We start from the raw sequence: 22958 nt of genomic DNA, 5'->3' as shown, positions 1-22958 counted from the left end.
AACCGAGTTAGCAACAGCAGCGTTCAACGTTAGCTTCAAAACAATATTGGTCTCTAAGCTACAAGAGCTAGGATTGGATATTTTACTTCATCCACTGTACCTACCAATACTTGCGACGGCAGACTTCTAACAAAGTTTTCACCCACGCTTTGGCAGGAAAAAACGGATTTGATGAGCTTTGATGGTTTTTCGCTCCGATACAGCTTACTTCTTCAAAAAAGGGCATTGAAAAATTACCACTGTGCTAGCAGAGACCTATCGATACCATGTGTGCATATTTTGATTGATAGAATTACAATACTAATTTCCTGTATACTAAAGGGCAAGTTCATAGATATTGCCAAACCATGGGACACTTCGATAGTTTTACACTGAAAAATCTATTTTTATTGGTAGCTTAGAGAAATATTTTGTAAGAACATATATATTTTTTTGTAATTATAATTCGTCTGTAGATATTTAGACTGAAAAATAATCCGTGCGATCATTCTCCGGAAACCACAGTAATAACACGTAATAACATGTTATTCCTTCATCGTGAAACACGTGCCAGGCACTTGCGTCTTTATTGCTATACGTTTGTAAAACACTACGTAATTAATACTGCTATTGATTTTCCTTTGAAACCCGAAAAATGAAATATTTTAATTTAATTTCCAAACATTTAGCATATCGTTTTTTTTATAATATTTATTTACGCTTGCCCGGTAGTTGTCCTGGCCTGGAATTGAATCACAGAGGAACGTAACGGATCCAAAATAGCCGGATAAAGCCCGCTTTGAACTTCAGCGATAAACACGAGTACAGAAGGATTATATATTTAATGACAAAAGTAGATTTATGTGCAATTTCAAGGAGCATTACAGGGACGCATTTGATCTTAGCTTTATTCGAAAACGTCAGCTATTACATAGTTTCAGCAATAAAATACAAACATGTTTAAAATTTGCTTCGCCAAGACTAACCAATCATTCTTAGTTTTTATTTGTTGCCTTCGACCGGATATTATACGGTTACCGAATCTATAGACATCACGATACTGCCGTCGCTTAACATGTGTCATAAGTTCGAATTTCTCAATGTCTGTGGAATGGCTGGCTGTCCTACCCTTCAAACAGTATCTATGGTTGCTTTTTGACAGTAAAATGCAAAATCACAGTACCTTCTTATCTGTACGCAACGTACCCCACTATTTTAGTTGACAAATTCTTATACACTTTCAAATTCGTATTCTTTAAGCTCTAATCTTACTATATTTAAACGTTTTCTTAGAAAACACACTTAAAGTATCGATTATTATCGGTGTATTTGTTACCTTTTCGAATTAACTAGTTGCTCGTTGCCTTCAAGTTCTGAATTGTAACTAGAATGTACTGAAGCTCGCCGAAGGACGGTCTGTATTGTCATATCGGTTTTCAGTTGTTTCTAGTAAATAACTTAGTTCTAAGACAATGTTACATTAACATTGCAATGAGAATTTACTGCGCACTTACTTACAAGCGGATAGAGTAATAACTCTCTGAAACCACAAAGGCCTGGTTAAATAAAATTATTTTAAAAATTAAAACTACTTTTACGCATTTAATCTCGTTTCATTATTTTCCTTTCATATTATTCCTAATAATTTACAGTTTTCTTGGTCATGAACGACCGCTGTGTTATATGATTCTCTGAAACCACTCACAAAGGCCTAATCAAACAAAATTATTTAAAAAATTAAAACTACTTTTACGCGTTTAATCTCGTTTCATTATTTTCCTTTCATATTATTCCTAATAATTTACAGTTTTCGTGGTCATGAACGATCGCTGTGGTATATAATATACCAGGAGTTATCAGGAATAACTAAAAACAATGGCATCATAATCTGAGCAGTGACAACATCTTGACTTAGGTAGCTTGGTATTTTTTGTAACGGGATAGATAATGTTGTAAAAAAAAAATAGTGAAATTTGATTATTAAGTTAAACTACTTACTAGTTTTCTGTAAAATATTTACTGACATTTTCCATATTAATATGTATGTAGAAAGAACTATCAGTATCTCGGGGACTGGCGGTGTTCGATTTTGGGGTTTCAATTTTGAAATCACCCGCGAACCTGCCCGGTAAGTTTGCTTAGTGAGAGCTTTTTAACGTTCTCGACAGCGTAAAAGTTAACTCAAATTTGTTGGAAAGCTTGCCGCCTACGTTTGCCGCTAGGGCGCTGTTCCAACTGTATACAAAATTTAGTTAACTTTTATGCTATCGATAACGTTGAAAAAGCTCGCACTAAGTACACAGATCGGTAACGCGACCAACTAAACGCAATACTAGCCCTACGCGTTACCGCAGTGGGCGCAACGTTTCAAAAAGGTAATTGGTGGCGACCCCATATTTTTTTAAGCTTTATAATTCAATAAGACTGAGTTATCGTACAGGCAGTTGGTTGACTTGACGTTTGGTCTTCATATTAAGAGTATTCAGGTGTTATACAAGGGCCAACAAAATCTTTAAAATCGCAAATCAAAGAAACTTTTGAGTGACAGTCGACGATTATAACACAAAAATTTACTATAAGAAATTACTAACTAAAAATAGTCGAAAGAATTTTGAAATTACAATGAACAAAAGAATAACTGTTAACAAATAAAATCAACGGTTTAGGAAGAATTATACAGGTCTCGTGATAGGGCATCCTCTAAAAAACCACATAATTAAGCTCTCGTGGCAACAAAACTTGATTATCCCGCTGCCCACCCCTTTTGCTTCATTTAGGGCTGTCCCCATCGACAATGTGAAAAAAATAATTAGAGTTATTTTCGAAAGGAAACCATGCCCATTATCCCCGCAGTTAGGATTAACATAGGACGCAACCTTTATTCTCCGATTTGATTTGACCTACGATCGGCTGCGTCTTAGAGTTTATATTGACAAGTTCTGCTGGTAGTAGAAGAGTAATCGGAGGTTTCATTTACGAAAGAAGAAGAGCTAGGATACTATAAGAATGAGCAGAAATAGGCCAAGTCGTATTTATGGTTCTAGGACCGAGGAGTCGTAGACACGTTGTCCTTGTTAATGTCAAATAAACAGATCATATTATGGTATAATATAGTTTGTTACCATGGTTTATGATAGATTTAGAGGAAAATAATAGTACTATACTTTCGTAAATCCTTTCTCCTTGAGTCACATTTCTCACGTCTGAGGGTCGTGACCATCTCCTCCCGTTATTTTTTTCTGGATGAAGTTTGGCCATCTTACTCTATTCTCGATGGTGTGTATGGCATTGTAGATAATGGGATTCAGAGCGCTGTATCAAATATAAGCAATCAAATGGGCCAAATCAAACAACACTAATGACTAGCAGAAAAAATCAAAACCATGTTATATTAAAATACCTTAACTTGCAATTCAAAACGTTTCGCAGCCCTGCCAGTGTCCAATCTAACCTTTTCAGTATGACAGTCGGATGGTTAATTTACATTTCGTTGTAGGTGTAAAAACGATGGAACTGATAAAATGTTAACGTTTACTATTCGCGTGCGCGTGTTTAGCTCGGTTAAAACTCCCCCGGCTTCTTAATTGCAAAGGGGAAGGGGATATTTTATGCCGTGTTCGTGCGAATGTCTAACACTAAAGCCTTGTTCGGACTAGGCGAGTCTTTTAGTCGAGTACCGAATAATTTAGTGGCTAAACTACTCGCTACTCGCCCAAAAAAACAGGACAAAATGGATTGACTTGACTAAATTATTTACTAACCTACTCGACTAAATTTTTGGTGCTCAGACACATTTAACTACTAAATTACTCGGTACTCGACTAAAATACTCGCCTAGTCCGAACAAGGCTTTACGGATTAAATCCAGTGGTTTTTTTTTTTTTAATTCACAACCGTATTCACGACTGTTGGGTCTGTAACGCGTTCGTGTTCACATTGTTTATAATTTATACCTTTTTCCACTTCGTTTAGCAAAATAATTATCTGATTTTCGTAAATTAAATTTTTGTACGTTCAAAGAATGAAATGCTAAATAAATAAACGTTCTCCGCAAAAATATTTTTAAATTATCTTTCTATTTAAATATGCTATGTTTAGTTGAAATGCGTCATTGTATCGAAACATTCCAGCTTTAATTTCTTCGTAAGCTCTTGACGACAACGACTCTTTTTCGGAACCTGTTGTTGTGTTGTTTATCTGAATTTATAAATTTTTGCGTGCTACGAGAAAAAATAAAATGCAAACAACATTTTTCATCGTTGATCCATTATATTGGCTTTGGTTTCCAAGAAATCCAACCGTATTTTTATTAGTACTGTTTGTATTGTATTTACTTATAAGGACAAATCGGTAGCGGATAAAGATAAATACTCGTCTTATGAGAAACGCCTATTGTTGCTTGTTGATTTCAAAGAAACGAAATTCTTGTTCCAAATCCAAAAATGTTCGTATTTGAAATACATTTGATTCTCTTTTAAATATTTTTTTTATGCGGTCAAGTTTTTACGTTATCACTATATAGTTTTTTTTTTTTTTACATTCGGCGAATACGTAATTAAACGCTATCTTCAAAACATTTTCTTTCTTTTATATGCGAACTTCGCTAATGACCTTTTGGATGTAACACTATTTAACGACATTGTTTATTATTCATTAGTTTCTTTCACGATATGTACCTATACGGTAATACGTTTTCGAAAACATTTAAATAAGAAAATTAAAAAAATGCTTTCTTGTTTAAAATAGATTGGACAGTAAATGGGAACCAATTAAAAAAAACAACTTCTAACACGCATTTTTAACATTTCAGAAAGTAATTACTGTAATAAATAAATAATCAAGGATAAATTACACACGGTGACCTGACACCGAATTAGGATTCGCCGTACTATGGGGACCAAAGACTGCATCCATACTTATGCAAGGCATAGAGCAACCAAATGTACTCTTTTTTTTCCCCTACCTATGCTGATAGCCTTGAGAGGCTATTTCAGCTTCACCCTAACGTGTAGGTGAGCTCACGGGGCTCAAATCGGAAGTGCTGCTAACACTGGCCCTAACAAGAGCAGCGCTTCGCAGAATCTACCACCGGATCTCACCGAAACTCAGTGGGCTGTGTCTATGGGTTAATTTACTTGTCGAGAGGACGGTGCTTGAGGTACCTTAAAGCACCGCTAATGGGTTTACTCATATGTATGCTATCCCGATACGGGAATCGAATCTACAACCCTCGGTTTCATAGTAGAGGCCATTGAGTCAGAATGAGCACGTCTACTCATTAGAACAATAACATAAAAACGAAATCGAGAGCGTTCCGAATGACATATTAACCCCTAAAAACTCATTATAAGTATGTTAAGTTATGCAAATCTTAATCAACTTCAAGTTATGCCGCGCAGTGCGGTGCGAGTCGTGGTAGAGTCAGAAATTAACTAGTTTTAGTATACTCGCACGCAGCTCATGCATTGCAAACTTCGGTTAGAATAATTGTTAACTAATATTTTGTGTGTATGCGTTTCATTGTTGTTATTTTTATATATGAATACATCCTAGTACTCTTAATACACAACACCACTGCATTTACGCGTAATGTTCAGATACGTCAAATTATATTTGTATGGAACGCGGTACGTAACACAGCACAACACAGCGTATGTATGTACATGGTTGTGCGTTTGTATGCGTGAACACATTGTATACATACGATGTCTCACTCTATACATGTAAGCGTATGTACTCGCGTACAATTTGTTTTTACTTTACAACATCATCAACTACGGATTAAGTGCTCGGTTATAATTAGGGAGACGTTACTTTTATTCGACAAAGAATTAAAAAACTCACACTCGAGACGGTTAGATCGCTAAACTAGTATCGTGAATCAACCGGGGTCATACTTACAGATAGCGTTTCTCGGTAATGACAGCGGAGGCGAACAACAAAAAATCCGTCAACAGAACCACACAAGACGTGTTGCAGTATCGGTGCACACGATGCGGACGTTAACCCGGCTGCGGCGGGCTGCGTTTCGAAAACTTCACGACGAAGCGTTTAGAGAATATTCAAAAATAGACCCGACAGTATCGCGTCTATGCATAACTTCGATCGCTACCACGTTTTACTTCACTACGCGACTCGAAATATTAACGAAACGTAAAACGACCGACGAATGCGCTCGAGCCCGCTTCGAAAAGTTTCCAATGCACACAAAGTTACTGGAATCGCGAGTTAGGATTCGACGCGGCGAGAACGCGGCGGCCTCGTGTCGCTCAGAATCCAACTGGCGGCGCCGATCGTCCACGCTCCGCCGTCCGCCGCGCCTCCCGTCGGCAGGAACACCCACACCAACGAAACAGAATATACACAACACACACACGAAACACTCCAACACGATACTCTGACAGCTCACATACACACACTAACCCCTGAACTGATAAACAGTAAAACACAACATCACTCCGCACTGCACATAAACAAAAGTTGATTTCCTATACGTATGTCTTCAACAACGGTGAGCGTAAACGAACGTCTTCGGGAAACATTATCATAGCAATCTGTCAAGAAATTGTGTTAGTTGATGACTAATCTACAAGTGATTAATAGATGATGATAAAACAAATTGAAAGTAAGCTTTTTGAGCAAAGACGTTGCTGCATAGCGTTTAGCGTACGCAAAAGATGCGTGAGCACAGTGGTTGTTGGAAAACGAGCAATTGATACGCAGAGGTCGAGTGACGAGACACGCTACATACTAGTTCCATCATATTTAAGTGGAGCACGTTGTCAGACCGCGACTATTATCTATAGTAGACGCAATTGGAGACAAAACAACGTTTGTGATGAATGAAGAATTCATACATCAATATAAAATTGTGTCCATTCGTGTTTGTACATGCCATTGTGATTATTTAACGAGCACACCGAAACGTACTCAGGTACTCCGGTAATTCGACATTTCCAACGTGGCTGTGTAAATTAGATAAAAGTCCATGGTCGCGTTGTGTTCATGATGATAAATTCTACGTCGTATTCAATTTCTTCCATTATGCAATGTCTGACATTGACCATAATGTCATTTAACTGATTACAATATTATGAAATTGATTAAAATATTTATGAGATACGATAAAAAGTTCGTATCAAAATCACGATCCACAAAGAAAAAAATGTGTTGTTTTATTATCAATCCGGTGGCTCCAATCTTACTTGAAAATTTGTCCAGCTATTAATCGTATGTCACGGGTGCAACTATTCTTACATACATGGTACAACTATTCTTAACTCACCTTTCTAACCAGCTCTCCTCCAAATACTGTATAAAGCTTATGCTTATGGTGCTTTTTAGTGCTTAGGATAAGTAACTACTACAATATTGGGTATATTATATTATGGTATATTATAGTACTTTCTACGGTTTTCGAATACTTCAGAGTTTTCGTGCTCGCGGAAAACTCCGTCACCAGTCAGGGATTAAGCCGTAAAAGTAGTTTTAATTATGTTTATTTAGGTTCGTGCTGCCGTTTGTAGAAGTTTGAAAAAGGGTATGTTCTAGTGCTCAGGAAACACCGTGAAAGGTAGTTTATTCCAGAGCCGGAACGTGACGTTTACGAATACAATTGAGATTTATACCTCTTATCTCAAGAACGACGACGCATTTTCATTGTGAGACCATGAGTTTCATTAGAAGCGCAGCGAAACGCCCTATCATGCCCAAAAATTCTGTGAATACTGAATGTAAATAATTATATTAATTTTATTGAAAAAATTTGACGTGACAACGTCTTATAATTCGATGGAGCCGGCTGCACGCACGGTAAAACACGACTCATTGAGGCGTTCCATTTAAGGCTTGAAGTGCAAGCGAGAGCGCGCAACAAGCGACAAAGAGGCACAATCGGCCTCCGCGTTCGGCAGCGTTCGACATCTGTCTCTCTCCTACGTGAGTGAGTGATGCATCCTCGTGGACAGCTGCTATACAATAATACATTTACATGTTTTCGTCAAGTATGAAGTTCAGTGGAAAGTGAATGTAGTGTCAATTGTCCATACAAAATATCTATCAAACAAATAAATTTTTTTTTTTTTTTAAAATGAAACCATTCCGTCAGTATTTTCTTATGACGTTGTCACATTTAACTATCGTCAGTAAGCCGACTTTACAGACAACCGATTTTTTTTCAGATCATTACATCAACAACGTTAACAAACTCACATTTCAGGGTCCCGAATATATTCACCGTTCAAAGATTAATTACCTGAAATGAAACGCTACGTAATTTTTTTATCGAAGAATTGATTATTAATTAGTATCCAATCGATATTTTCCGCATGTAAATTATCACCACTAACAGTTTAACATTATCTTGTTGATTGTTTGATTTTGTTGAGATTGTTTTTGTTTAATCAATTTACATACTCTTGCACAAAAATAATGTCGTTACTAATGCATAACAGTTTTATAAAACTTCTAGTACCTTCTTAAGGAACGATTTAAAGCCACGTGTGGTATATATAAGCATTACGTGGCGGGAATGCGGGCTCTTAAATTCAGTTCATTTAGCGCTATCATCGGTTACAATGTACACTCAACAATCAAGAGTGACAAGTATTTTTTTATTTTTTTTATTGCTTAGATGGGTGGAGGAGCTCACAGCCCAAGGTGTTAAATGGTTACTGGAGCCCATAGACATCTACAATGTAAATGCGCCACCCACTTTGAGATATACGTTCTAAGGTCTCAGTATAGTTACAACGGCTGGCCCACCCTTCAAATCGAAACGCATTACTGCTTCATTCTGCGTGTAGATATTTAATTACTGAATTACCTAATTTCCGAATTTAAAAGGTTTCAATGTTTTGTTTTTCTAATAGGACGAATAAAATCTACACAATATGTTTATTCATTGCCCTTGTTCAAATTTCAAGGCTATTTGGAGTTCATTAAAAAAATTATATGCATATATGTATGAGATCTCATTTAAAGCTAGATGAATTCGCGAAAAATTTTAGAATAAATTAAGCTACATTTGGTTGATGGTTGTCGATATCTTCTTATAAGGTCCATATGAATAACAACGTTTATCAAGACATTATAATTATAAGCTATTCCGACTCATGGTGAACGGCAGATTTTCCTTCAAAATGTCTATAGACTCCAGTGATCAATTGACTGAATAAATCGACTTTTATACCTCTAAAACTATGAAAGTCCAACTAAAATCATCTAAATGGCAAAACAAAATACGAAAAGTAACAAATATACAAAGTCATCGGTGCATTGTATCAAATTCACTTAAGTCTATTAACACCGTTTTGCGAATCTTTTTGACAGACACCTCTGTAAAAGTTTTACGATAGCAAAATTTGTTGCTGATTGTATTGTTAAAAATTAAATTGCATTATGCACTTGATGACACATGTATTGTCAGTATTAGATTTGTAGATGCAGTTGTAGTAGTGCTGCTTCTGTTCTATTAGGTAGGCGTTGACACGAAGGATGGTTTACACACTGAGTATAAATATGTACTGCTTTGAATAGTTTATTGAAGATAAGTATGTACACAACCAAACTATAACCGGAGTGGTACAATAAAGAAATAACATATAGGAGTAGTAAAGGCACTGACACGAACGATGGGTAGCACAGCAAATATCGATGTGTACTGCCCGCAGTTTCTTAAGATTCCGAAGTGTTGAACAACAATAATAGATGATTGCCTGTATTCATAGGCGACAGCGATTTTGTCAAATTGTAAGGCGGTTGCCCAAGTACTTAGTGGCGGATAGGTGAGTCGCCACAGATTTAAGTAGCCGGATACGATGTGAATTTATAATTTAATAACATAGCGACCCGCCTTCGCTTCGCTTCGGAAACATTAAATTTTATTATTGATTGCTGAGTCCCGCGGTTATTATCGTACCGCGGGTGACGCCACGGGGCGAAGCTAATCTAAAAAAGTAGCCTAAGTTACTCTTTATATCATCAACTACCTATCAGTGAAAGCAAAATCGGTCCAGCCGTATTAGTTGGAATAAATACACAGACAGACAGAAAAATATAAAAAATAATAATTGGAATATGCACTGTGGTCACATACTTACGCATTCAGTAAAAAGTGGTTATTTTATTATTACAAACAGACACTCCATTTTTATTTATTTGTATAGATTGAATAATTTATTCGTAGACTAAAACACAGGTAATTTTCATTGACATCCAAGTCGATTACTTTATGATAGACATAATTTTAATTTTTAATTTTAGACAAAAAGACACACCCAGAACACGTTTATTAGTAAAAAAAGGGAGAACGTGTCTTATTGACCCACAGTTGGAACGAAATCCCGTTTGCAATTTCTTTTTTGCGTTTGTTATTAATCATTACAAAAAAATAATAATGAGTCAGTTTAAAACAATTAAACCAATCATAAAATTTGAATAAAGTTGGCGAAGCAAAAATGATTTATTTCACTATTTTATAATGATTTATTGTAATTATGTAAAATAATAATAGGTTGCGGAAAAAGTTTTTTTGCATTTTTTAAGAAAATTCACAACATTTTTTAATATAGTTTATTTATATTTAACTAAAGTATGTAGGTAACATTTTGTTTGATAACTTTTTGCAATCTTGTAGGTAGGGACATGATCCCATTGCTACAGACATTTCGGGGCTTCTGATCCTAGTACCGCGACAATTGGTTTTGGCAGTCCTCTCGTGATGTTAACCTGACACTGGCTAAAGAATTTTGAAGAGACCGAAACAGGTGGAAATCTGAAGGAAATCTGAAGGATGCATTAATACCTCCCAGCCAAGCTCTCCTAATTTTTACTGAGTGGCTAAAGATGCGTGAGGTCTAGCGTTACCATGATGAAAAACCACACATACCCCTTCTGTTCATTAATTCCGGCCGCTTTCTCTCAACTTCTTGCTTTAATCTCATCAGTTGTTCGCAGTAGAGTTCAGAATCGATGGACCTGCCTGGTGGTAACAGCTCATGATGAATAATGCCCTTCCAATCCCACGACACACACAGCATCACCTTGTTGCGAATTAACCCGGGTTTCGCCACAGTCTGTGAAGCCTGACCGGCTTTTGACCACGACCTTTTTCGCACGTTCTTGTCGTACGTGATCCGTTTTCATCACCTTTTCTTCACCAGTTCTTCTTCTTCTTCAAAAACTTCAAAAACGGTTCGGTTTCATTACGTCGTAATAAAGAATCACAAATAAGTACACGGTTCATTAGGTTTCTTTCAGTGAGCTCGTGAGGTACCCAAATAACGAGCTTTTTTGTGCACCCAGTTTTTTTCAAATGCGCCAAAACTGTTTTGCGGTCAATTCCCAGTTCTTCAGCTACCTCGTAACTACTGATATGCCGATCTTGTTACACTTTTTTTTTAAAATGGCATCCATTTTATCCTTAATAGGGCGACCAGAGCGACGTGTATCTTTGACATCAAAATTTCCGGATTGAAAACGCTTAAACCAAATTTGTAATGTCCCTAATTTTCCGAGATTGCCGTCGGGTATTAAATTTGAGAAAACATTACCTTCTTATTTCGTGACACATACAAATAAACTCGTTTGATAGTATTCGATAATAAATAAATAATAAATATTTACTAACAATCACGCCACGTTAACCGGCCCCGTGATAAGTTCGTAAAGAACTTGTGTTACAGGTACCAGATAACGGATATAAATGTAAGATTTTTATTATACACATACATATATTTAATATACATCCATAACCCTGGAAAAGACATTTATATTTATCATACAAATATCTTCCCTTGGCGGGATTCGAACCCGCGACCCCCTTTTGTAGTGACCATGTCACTTACCACTACACCAGACGGCCGTTTCGATGCAAAGTAAATGAGAACGTTTTCCTTCCGAAGCCATAAATCAACTTCAGACGTTAGCGACGCCAAGCATCAGGTACCGGAGTGCCTCGCAAGAATCTCCTGTGAGGAACGTTTCCATTTACAGTGTCGATTACAGCGAATCCAATTTGATCACTAGCAAACAGATATTTTTATTTCGACACACGTAAAAATAAAAAGTTTTCCTGTAAATAGATTGACCCGACTTGGAATATTTTTCTCCAACTCTTAAACACGATCTGAATTTTAATACGGACCTACGTTTCCAAGAGATCATTTAGCTACGAAGGTCAGTTTCTGAAGCGAAACCAAAGAAATTTTAACTAAAGTAACAATTCGATTCGAAGACAATTCAAACATTTTCTAATTTAGAATAGTAGTTGAATTTAGATACAATACCAACAACGACCAGACATGAGCTCGTGTGGCGATAGAATAGCTTCTACCAAACAAAACTATTGGTTTTTTTTTTTAATTAGTACTGTGAAATCTAGGTCGTTTTCCAATTACAGCACAAGAGCACATTATGCGGCATAATTCATAAAATTAATTAACCTAAAACTTAAAATTAATGGTAAATAAATTAACCATTACTTAATGGTAGTTTTCCAATCACAGAGCATAATGCGACTCAGTGACGCACAATGCCGAATTATGCTGAAGCTTAGTTGAGCATTATGCCGCATAATGCGCTCTTGTGCTGTAATTGGAAAACGGCCCTATATTCCTACTACACTAAACAACATGTTCAACAACATTACACGTTACGTTTGACAGAAATAGTAACTAATACATTAGGACCATTTCAATCTTTTATCACCATTTACACATCTATACCAAATCAACAGTATAAATATTGAATCTCCATTATCTATTTATAGCATTTACGTGGTAGTGAAATGTATTTCTGATATTTAAATGCTTCATCGTATCGTTGTCCTCAGATAATAATCAAAAACAAGCTTGGTGTATCTCTGGTTCAGACATGATAAATGATTTAAGCATTGCCAACAGAGGCAAGAAACTTCGCTTGTGTCCCGTGTATTTTTGGCATAGCTACTGGAACTCTCATATCGCAACGTTAAAAAAGAAAATAAATTTCAGACAAAACTGACCCACATTTATAACTCAATAATTCTGATTTGAAGCCAGTTTCGTTGCCAAAAAGAAAAGGTAACGAAAAATTATTGTTAAATTAATATTTTCATGCTGCTTTATAAAAAATAAATATTTTCTTCTACTAAGCGTATATTAAGATGATAACTTAGTAATATCGTATACGTAAAGTAATATTTTCAGTTCTATCTTGCTTTTTGTTTTATCCTACACGTTTACTAACCAAATGCATACATGTTCACGTATTTCTTGGAAATATTTTAATGTATTATTTTCTGGCAATTTTAGAAAACTTATTTTGTACAGGTCTGAAAATTATTATTTAAAGCTAACCTGGCAGAATTCGTAGTGCCTCAATCGATAAATAAAAGACCTAAACTTTTGTATAAAATAACTTAAAACAAACAAAAAGAATCCGTCCGACGGGGGACACATCAAAGGAAAAACAAAATTGTTATTTTTATTTAATTCCTTCTCTGGACTTCCACAAATAATTCAAGACAAGAAAATTAGCCAAATCGGTCCAGCCGTTATCGAGTTTTAGCGAGACTAACGAGCAGCAATTCATTTTTATATATATAGATATAAAATGTACTTAAATAAAAAACGTGTCATGTACTGTTTACTAGTGAATAGTTTCTTTACAATGCAATTGAATAGCTCTGAACTTTTAGTTCTCCTTATATTTACTTATGTGTTAGAGCTTCTTCTTTCCTAGTAGAAAGTATGATTTATTAGAAAGTAACAACTTTCCGATTTTTTAAAACACAACATGTAACTAAAAGCAAAATCTCTTAACGTGACGTTCAGCACGTACAAATATTTCTTAATGAAAAGCCGGGCAAGTACGATCAACTTGTTACCCGAGAGTTCCGTGTGCAAGCAAGTTTAAGTCGTCTTGGTCTAAAGGATAAGACATCCGGTGCATTCGTATCTAGCGATGCAACGGTGTTCGAATCCCGCAGGCGGGTACCAATTTTTCTAATGAAATACGTACTTGACAAATGTTCACGATTGACTTCCACGGTGAAGGAATAACTTCGTGTAATAAAAATTAAACTGGCAAAATTATAATTTGCGTAATTACTGGTGGTAGGACCTCTTGTGCGTCCGCACTACCACCCTGCCTATTTCTACTGTGAAGCAGTAATGCGTTTCGGTTTGAAGGGTGGCGCAGCCGTTGTAACTATACTGAGACCTTAGAACTAATATCTCAAGGTGGGTGGCGCATTTACGTTGTAGATGTCTTTGGGCTCCAGTTACCACTTAACACCAAGTGAGCTCGTCCACCCATCTAAGCAATAAATAAATAAAAACAAAGTTTTTTCATAGACAAAGATCCATTCTAATGTTGTTATTTATCTAATGTCTATTTCGTCATGCGTCTGTGTGTGTAGTGTCTCGTAGTAAATTTTTCAGAATTCACGGAAACTACACAGATAACTTTCGATTTTTGGAAGAGAAAAGCTATGTTCTAGATTTTTGTTGTGTTTGCTTAGTTGTTTTTGTTTACTTTTACAAATGCTAAATAAATAATTCATGATCATCAATATTACATATTAAATATTCTTACTATCTCCAAACTTTTTCTTGTACTTGTGCTGTTAAATCTGGCTTGCTTTTTCTTTTTGTCTTTTTTCCTTTCAAAGTTCTAGATTCGACGTCAACGAATTACGTGCCTTATTGGATTTAAAAGTTACAAAATTTTGTTATATCTTTTATTTGCGATTTCCGACTGATATTCTTTTAATTTTATTGATTTCCTTCCAGTATGTAACAATTTCAACTTAATATCTCGACCCGTTCCTGAGAAAAGCTACCTTAAGTGCAAAACACACAGACACACTAAAGAGGTTCCGTTGTTTCGTTTTGAGTTGCGGAACCCTGAAAGTAACATCAAGTTTGCCTTTCGCTTTCAATGAATCAAACTATCCGAAAAACATTAGGTACGTGCGGTTGTTTGTACAAAGCATGATTGATTATTATATATGAGTGGCGTTGGTCATTGATCAAACCGGACTAACCAATTTCAATACTCGTTATAAACGAAGAAAAAAAAGGTTTTAATATGTACATCTATATAAATAAAAATGAATTGCTGTTCGTTAGTCTCGCTAAAACTCGAGAACGGCTGGACCGATTTGGCTAATTTTGGTCTTCAATTACTTGTGGAAGTCCAGAGAAAGTTTAAAAGGTAGATAAATATGAAAATGCTCGGAATTTCATAAAAATAACAATTTTGTTTTTCCTTTGATGTGGCCCCCCTTGGACGGATTCCTTTTTTTTTTGTTTTAAGTTTATTTTAAACAAAACTTTAGGTCTTTTATTTATCGATTAAGACACTACGAAGTCTGCCGGGTCAGCTAGTATTAGAATAAAAATCTTTGTCGCCATAAAAAATAATGAATTGCGCTGTAATTAATACGAGCAACGTACCTTATTATACACGAGCATTAACGATATGATTTATATTCATCCTCAAAATATTTGGGGTTTTGCGTTGCGGGATAGGATTTCATAATAAATTCAGAGTTGTGTTCCAAAGGAGACGTTTAATAAGGGGACGAAATAAATAACGAGTGCCTCGGACAAGTCATTTCACAAGATCCCGAAAAGCCCGTTAGAAATAATAACGTTTAAATATATTAGCCTCGTTTATTTTCGGTTACACGCGTCTTTCTCAAAGACTTTAATAAATACGAAGACATTTCCTGCACTGTTTTTTTTTCAGCGATAGATTAACACGTCTTGAACAAATCTAGAGTTTATCTAAAATTTTAATCTGAATATGTTATTAATAGGTGTAGGTGACAACCTCACAGCTCGACAGGTGTTAAGTGGTTAGCGCAGTCAATTAATAGGACAAGGTAAATGTTGCTGGTTGCTTGCTGCACACATTGAGGCAGCGAATTCGAGTTTCAAAAACGTTGATATAAGTGTTATCCCATCCTTTATGTTGGAGTGCATGATTCCTGCGTGGCAAAATACCAGCTGTTGGTGAAGTTAAGCCTCGTATCTCAGAACTGCTATCAAAAACAGCAATCTTGTCGTGGCGTCTATCTTAGCCTACCTTACTTGATACTCAAGTTTATGATTCCCTTGCACATATTGTAATTAACAGCAGTTCACATTTATAAAATTATGGTAACTAGAGGTCCCGCAGTAGTCGACATTCGACTATAATTAATTGGAATTGTAAGTTTGTACACTATTATGATTGTAATTTATACTTCTATAATCACAAATTTCGCCAAGGCTACACAAAAAAATATATTAATAAAGACAAACAATATTTAATCTATTCTCAATTTGACCACAGACGTCAAGAACAAAAGTTTGACAATAAATAGTATGCATGCGTGTGTGCGTCAAATACATGGTATAGAGTGTGTGTAATGTTTTCTTTATTGATTTAAGGTATCTTTTACGCATTATTTTTAAAAAATATTAGCATTGTGCACTTCTTCTCTATATTCTCTATAAGTGTGGAAAATTTCATACTCCTCCGTCCGCGCAATTTTCGTAAAAAAGGATACAAAGTTTTTGCTTCACGTATTAATATATAGATGATTGTTTGCGTTTCCCATATTAAAATATGAGTTCATTAATAGCTCTGAAAATATGGTAATTTTACGCATGTTTTTCTTTTTTGTTTGTCCTACCACTCTGATTCCAATTAGCATTCAAGGTATAGAAGAGGTAATTGAAAATATTTTACAAATTATTAATTTAATCTAAGCCGATTCTTATTTTAATTTAATTATTTCTGACGTTTCACACTTAGCACTTAACAGTTAGCAGTTTCGTGGTAACCGTGGTGGACAACGGAAAATGTAAAGTTGAAATGTTCACTTCTCGCGAAAGCCACGTTTTTATATCTAGAGCGTAATTTTTCTCAATTTGAACTGTTTTTCTAGTTCAAGGTCGCGGTTGTTCGATAATTTCCGATGTTTCGAATAGTTAACGGGTTTTTTAAGTCATCGACGTATAAGATGTTGTTGCTTTCTTTACACGAAATTCCGACTAGCGTGCCCAGTGCACGGTCCCACATATTCTAATGGGGTTTATTGAGTTTTCCGGTTTTGTAGGGTTTGCACGCGCGAAATCATCATCATGTTAACTTTAGTTTTTATTACATTGGTCTCCAGTCGCAAAGAGATGCCTCAACCTCTACGTACCATTTTATGGCCCAAAAAACGCTGGTTGGATGTGGTAAAGGCGGGTATGGAGGCAATAACCTCACTCAGAAGGATGCCGAAGCAAAGTCCGGGCAAAGTGGAGGAGTTTAAGTAGGAAAGCAGATCCTACCTAACCGGGAAAACGCTAGGAAAGAAGAAGCTCACGAGCGTCATGCCACACATTAGAATAATTTTTTTTTTTCTTGAGCGATTACTTTTTATACTCAAGTTACAACTGAATATGCAATTTCGACGTTTGTTCAACAACGATATACATTGAGTTGAAAGAAGACTTCATAAATTCAAGTTTTTGAGTTCATAAATACAGGAAGTGGTTGCAGTAAAGCCAATGAGAGGTGAGCAAGCCTAAAAAATAAAAAATGACACTAATACTTTTTCATCGTAGAATTTACATAGATTCGGTATTCAAACTGATGTCTCCTGAAATATTATAATTATTTAAGTACTTTCAATAATACTAGTGGTCCCTCTGTAGTCGAAATTTGACTATAATTAATAAAATATAATACGTTTGAACATTATTATGACTCTATTGTCAAAGACTATACTTTATTATTCACAGATTTCGCCAAGGCTTCACTATAGACAAATAATATTAAAGACAAACAATATTAATCTATTCTCAATTTTTACCACAGACTTTAAGCAATAACAAAAGTTTGACAATAAACAAAAGAGTATATATGCGTGTGCGTGTGTGTCAAGTACATTGTAGTGCATGTAATATATTTTTTATTGATTTAATGTATATTTTATGCGTAATTTAAAAAAATAGCATTCTGCACTCCTTCTCTATATTCTCTATAAGTGTGGGAAATTTCATACTCCTCCGTGCACGCAATTTTCGTAAAAAGGGGTGCAAAGTTTTTGCTTCAGGTATTAATATATAATAATATAAATTTTACAATTACTGATATCGATACGCGTATGTACACATAGTGTCAGATATCGATCAGCTGTTTGTTTGGATTGCGCCACTGAGGTCAGTAACCCGGGCCCACATGCGTGCCGATGACACCATTCCGTTCGTAGGCCTAAAATACTTTCGTGAATGAACATATCCCAAGAGCAACGATATTGAAGGCAGCGCGGAAATTTTTCCATTTGATGCAACTAGCAAACGTATTTGGACCCTGATCCGTCATGGTAAAGAGATAAATACCAAATTCAGTTACTCTGTCTGTACCCAATACACAACAACAAGCAAGCCCATCAAAGCCATCCAATATTCATGAGTAATACGAAACCCGTTGCAGTTCGAAACAATTGCGATTTAGATCCAAATAAAATTCACGTCTTTGCCAAAAGTTTTGCCTACATTGTATATTTCGTTGTTTATATTTATCTAATGCGTCTTGTACGTTATATTAAATATAAATTTATATTTTCAAGGTCGTGATTACCTCTTATTTATAAAAACCTTAGAATTTACTTTTGGAGAAACTGTCAAGACAAATCGTTGTCACACTTACTTAACAAGCTTTAGCGAGTCTTTTGAGTCTAAGGCAGATGGTTCTGACATTCCCTGTGACTACAAAAAAAAAAGATATTATACGAGTATATGTGGGATAGCGCTGCACAGAGAAATTAACGAATTTCTTAAATCTTATTTAATCGTCAGCTCACAAAAATTATTCACACATAAATGTACCATATGTTAAACTTCGACGAAATAAGAATATGATCTATTACACTTTTTTTTTCAATGATACACAATATTCAGTTCATCACACATTCCAACAATTCATTCGTTAAGAAACTTAACTCCAAATATAAACCTCGCAATTAGACACAAAAGCAATTGTCGTGTGTATTTTAATCGCACGTCTACCTCTGTAGGTAAACGTAAAACACCAATAATAATAATTATGCTTCATAAGAACTCCATTTGCATAAGTTCCGCTCACGGATCCGTGTGACTGTGGGGGCTGAGCAATTTAGGCGCTGGCCGGACCGCAAATGCCCGTAATTTGCGAGGAACGGTTCGCCCGCGGCCCTCTGCGCCGATGAGGTGTTCAATCCTCCATTCTTGTTTTAGTCGGTAGTGGGGTGATTAAATGAAATGAAAATAATTTATTAAACCTTTGAATACAGTGGTTTGTTTAGTTACTTGGTTTTGTAAATTCATTTGCTACTATGTATTTAACTTTAAACAAATTTAATTTTTTATTGTATTGTGAGGATTGTTTGAAGAAATCTGTATGTATGTGAACGTTGGAATATAACTTTTCCTACCTTACGATCTTGGACGAATCTGTTCGAACTTTGATGTAAAATGTCTTTCATTGTACCTTTGTCAATTATCTGATTGTTATAAGAAGCATACCTCAGATTTAATTGGTTTTTCCCTCCTATCCTAGTAACCTCGGTTATACTAGGTTCATCTAAAGTGTAGGCGAGCTCACAGCACGCCCAAGCTAGCCCTAGCAGGGGCAGTGCTTCGCTGAATCTACCATCGGATCGGAATGGCGACCCACTGAGATGATACGGCGAGGCCTTAAGGTCTGAATTTTAATTAAATTTAACTGACAGTATCAACCTTCAAACAGGAAACGGCATAAAAATTACAAACATGAATGGTTATAAGTTTGGATGTTTGTTAATGCGTAAAATGATTTAACGATTTTGATGAAATATTATTTAACTAGAGGTCCCGCTGTAGTCGAAATCCGACTATAATTAATTGGAATTGTAAGTTTGTACACTCTTATAATTGTATTTTATACTTCTATAATCACAAATTTCGCCAAGACTACACTATAAAAAATATTAACAAAGACAAACAATATTTAATCTATTCTCAATTTGACAACAGACGTCAAGAACAAAAGTTTAACAATAAATAGTATGCATGCGTGTGTGCGTCAAATACATGATATGTAGTGTGTGTAATGTTTTCTTTATTGATTTAATGTATCTCTTATGCATTATTTAAAAAAATATTAGCATTGTGCACTTCTTCTCTATATTCTCTATAAGTGTGGAAAATTTCATACTCCTCCGTCCGCGCAATTTTCGTACAAAGGGATACAAAGTTTTTGCTTCACGTATTAATATAAAGATGCTTGGATAAACACACAGGAAATTTATTATCTTAGTAAATGGCATTATGACCCGCGAACCGCCAAGAATACCTACTATAGTCTAATATAGTAAATACGGCTTCGCTGGCGGTAGGACGTCCTGTGAGTCCACACGGGTAGGTACCACCACCCTGTCTGTTTCTGCTGTGAAGCAGTAATGCGTTTCGATTTGAAGGGCGAGGCAGCAGTTGTACTGTGACAAATGAGACCTTAGAACTCATGTCTCAAGGTGGGTGGCGGCATTTACATTCTAGATGTTTATGGACTCCGATAACCACTCAACACAAGGTGAGCCGTGAGATGGTATACACATCCAAACAATAAAAAAAATGTGTGTTCACCAATTACTGATTTTACATAACAAAACTGTTGCAAATCGATTGGTATTGAATGGACCAGAGTGACATATCTTGACGTTATTTTATCATCGACTCGTTATCCCGGGAAAACCCGATGTGTTTTATTTCTTCTGAATTACAAAATTAACGCGCGTAGCGGTAGGCACGAAACAAGTCTTGTTGTAGATAAAACTGCGATTCACTTACTAATCTCACTCTATAAAATCCAAGGATCTATTAAACTGCTGTTTAATTATAAATTTGCATGTAAATGAAGGTAAAATTGATTTTAAGTTTCAATCGATTCGTAATGTAGACAGGAACAGACTAATTCGATAAAATAAACACGATATAAACGATATAAGTTGTTGTACACTACGAGTATAATCGAATGAACTCTAATTACGTTTGTTGATTTTAAAACTAGGAACATATACATATGTATGTATGTATGTATTAATTTTGTTCACTTCGACTGCATAGTGTACAAAACTTTAATAAAAATCCTAATTGGAAAAAGAACACAATAAAATAGTAATTTTCCGATTGTAAAAATTTCCCACTTTTTGTTTTTATTAATAATAATCTGGAACACAATGTGGCAATAAATGAAATAACCACATAAAAATTGACGTTTAAGTTTCTGTGTATACACAACAAGAGCTAACAGTATTTTGAGGTTTGTTAGTTGTAGCTTAATTTTCACAATAACAGACAAGCACGACAACTATTTTTCCCTGTCTAACTTTTTGTATTTTTAATACTATAATTCGCATACTATAATTTCCTAATTTCATACTATCTAGATCGAATATAGTATTACGAATCCAGACTAGAACTTTCCAGAGGAGGCGCCGGGCCATAAATGTAATAAATCTATAAAATATACTATGTTGGGATAGTTATCATTGACAAGAAAAAATAGAAACAGTTACACCCTAATTGAATTTTTACATTCGTAAAAAGCAGGATAAACAAAATGAAATATAAAATACCATCTTTGAACGTCTCAAGAATTCTCATAGCAAATCCCTAATCAGTTTAGTAAAGACACATTCATAACGCAAGCATTCAGTAGGAACTTCCTGTTCTCAAATAATTATAGTCGAACACTGAAATCAGAATTCGCAGTAATCACACATTAATACGAAAAGCATGAATGGAAGCGAGGGCCGTGTGGAACTAACGATTCAAAGCGTCTAAATATGAATGCGTCGAAAATCTTGTGTTTGGGTTGGACTCGTCGCCGACCCTCGGTACGTCATCTGGAATAAACCGTAACAAACAAACGTGTTACGGCCATGCCGCCGAGCACATGCTCACCGCGTGCTCGATGAAACCTGTCCGAAGCTTTTTAATGTAATACCTCCGAGATTTTGATAGCTGTTCTCAATTTGTATGGACAAATACGAAAAAATCTATATATTAATACGTGAAGCAAAAACTTTGTATCCCTTTTTACGAAAATTGCTCGGACGGAGGAGTATGAAATTTTCCACACTTATAGAGAATATAGAGAAGAAGTGCACAATGCTAATATTTTTTTTTAAATAATGCATAAAAGATACATTAAATCAATAAAGAAAACATTACACACCCTACATACCATGTATTTGACGCACACACGCATGCATACTATTTATTGTCAAACTTTTGTTACTGACGTCTGTTGTCAAATTGAGATTAAATATTGTTTGTCCTTGTTAATATTTTTTATAGTGTAGTCTTGGCGAAATTTGTGATTATAGAAGTATAAAATACAATCATAATAGTGTACAAACTTACAATTCCAATTAATTATAGTCGAATTTCGACTACTGCGGGACCTCTAGTAATAATAAAAATTACACAACGAACTTAAGTGTGCCTACAAAAAACATTGTAATTAGGATAAATTAAATTCGATTTGAAAAATATTTCGATAATGAAAAGAAAAAATGAGCATCATTGTTATATTGAAGGATTGTACTTTGCCTAAAAAAAGGGGAAATAAATTCGAAATTCGTCTAATTGATCTACAGGTATTTCGAATGTAGAGCAAAACGATGCGTATGTGTAGTAAGTATTTCAAAATCTTCTTATCTACACGATAAGATCTTTACTAGCTTACTTTCTAGTCAGATTACTTTCTATGATCTATTAAAAAAAACGTTTAATTCAGCTTTAATTTCTAATTTACATACCGATTCAATGTCGAGATAATCTCTACCAACGGTTGCAAAGAGAGTCTTGAGAAAAACTGGTGCAAAGAACTCGGCTGCTTGCATTTTTATATTCAAAATTATCTTTTTTTTTTCATTATACAATTAACTAGCCGTATCGGCATTTACGAGAAAAATAAAAAATAAAATGAAT

At 35.3% G+C, this 22958-nt stretch overlaps 1 protein-coding gene across 7 annotated transcripts in view; it reads right to left on the bottom strand.

Annotated features, from left to right (window-relative positions):
* LOC101738997 (dual 3',5'-cyclic-AMP and -GMP phosphodiesterase 11) overlaps positions 1-22958 on the bottom strand; it is a 267871-nt gene that overhangs the window by 186170 nt on the left and 58743 nt on the right. For 3 of the 7 annotated variants that reach the window (XM_004931809.5, XM_062675401.1, XM_021351678.3), the window contains exon 1: positions 5881-6277. The exons of 2 other annotated variants lie outside the window; for them this stretch is intronic. The gene's annotated coding sequence lies outside the window, so the exon portion shown is untranslated. Of the gene's footprint in view, positions 1-5880; positions 6279-22958 lie in introns of those variants that run through there. 2 more of the 7 variants (XM_012695151.4, XM_062675400.1) reach the window with 1 other exon arrangement.

The sequence above is a fragment of the Bombyx mori genome, chromosome 3, assembly GCF_030269925.1.
Source record: "Bombyx mori chromosome 3, ASM3026992v2".
Lineage (NCBI taxonomy): Eukaryota > Metazoa > Arthropoda > Insecta > Lepidoptera > Bombycidae > Bombyx > Bombyx mori.
Note: the sequence above shows the minus strand (reverse complement) of the source record. Positions and strands in the feature narration are given on the sequence as shown.